The sequence below is a fragment of the Theropithecus gelada genome, chromosome 7b (assembly GCF_003255815.1).
Source record: "Theropithecus gelada isolate Dixy chromosome 7b, Tgel_1.0, whole genome shotgun sequence".
NCBI lineage: Eukaryota > Metazoa > Chordata > Mammalia > Primates > Cercopithecidae > Theropithecus > Theropithecus gelada.
Window position 1 is genome coordinate 52,712,698 of NC_037675.1, and position 1,510 is coordinate 52,714,207.

Consider the following 1,510-nt stretch of genomic DNA (forward strand, 5'->3'; position numbering starts at 1 on the left):
ACCTGCATGAGTTGTCAGTAGAATCTCAGGATCATAGAATTCCAGAGTTTAGAGCAGTTGGCTCAACATTGGCTACACGTCAGAGTCACCTAGGGAACTTTCCAAAAAGTACAAAATACCAGTGCTGAGCCCCAATCCCAGATATTCTGTCTGAGGAAAGAGCCTGGCATCAGGTATGTTTCAAAAGCTCTCTGGGTGATTCTAATATGCAGCAAGGATTGAGATTCACTGGTAGAAATAAGATGCAAGACACATACGTGATTTAAAATTATCTAGGAGCCAAACTAAGTTGGTACAAACAAATGAAATTAATTTCAATAATATATCTTAACCCAATATGTCCAAAATATTATCATTTGAAATGTAATTAATATAAAAAACTAATAATGATTTTTTTCTCAGTAAGACTTTAAAATCCAGTGTGTACTTTACACGTGTAGAACATCTCAATTCAGTTTAGCCACATTTCAAAGGTTCAATAGCCGCATGTGGCTAATGACTGTCACAGTGGACCATGTAGTTCCAAGTAATAACAGTAGTGCTGGTCTATGAAAGATAGGTTTCCACCTCTGGAAAACAAAATGATTGCCCATTTAAAGTAGAAGAGACAGTTCAGAAGATAATGAGATGTAATTCAGTATTATTTCTTGCTTGCAAACAGCCTCTTAAAATCATCGCGGAAGTTCAATGAAGGGGTAAGATTTAGAAAGTTTGCAAAATTTCTTCCAAAAAGGGAAATGTCTGGGATTTACATGACAGAGGCCAACCCTTACATGGTGCTATGTTAAGGCATATAAATGAATACTGTGCTGAGTTTCTCAGCAAACTATGGTGTTGGGAAGGGCTGATCTTCTGATTTTGATCTAGGAAAAATAGGAATATAGTCATTGGCTACATTTTCTTTTTCTCTGTTGGAATCAACCATTATGAAGAGCAGGCATCTTTGGGGATTTTGGTGTCTGCACAGCTGAATCAGCATCGGAATCAGGAATGTGCGAGGCTAACATTCTGCGGCTTGGCATTCCTATCTCAATTCCTCCACTTCTTAGAAAAGAAGCATCACTCACTGATATTCTCCCCAACCAGCTGTGGAGTGTAATAAAGACCGTCCTCTTAGTATTAACATTAGATTGCATTCTTAGGATCTAATTTTTACCATGGGATTTTTCCCTAAAGAAATTAGAGAAATCACTTAGCCATTGGCATGTGTTAAACTGTAACCAGGTCATGTAGCTCTTCTGAGCCTGAGGCAAATAAACAGAAAATCTTAGTGACATGTGCTGAGAACTAGGTTAAACAAATTTCTCAGGATGGGTTGCAGAGTAGTTTGCTAGTGCTGGCAATGAAGTGTAGAGGCACTTAGGAGGCTTGGTTTCTCCTTTCTCTTTTTACCAAAATGTCGTTGCTTCCCTCATAAGCAGTTTCTTCCCAAAGCCGACCATGTTTTTATTTGTTTGTTTGTTTGTTTTTTGAGGCAGAGTTTCGCTCTTGTTGCAACAGCACAGTCTCG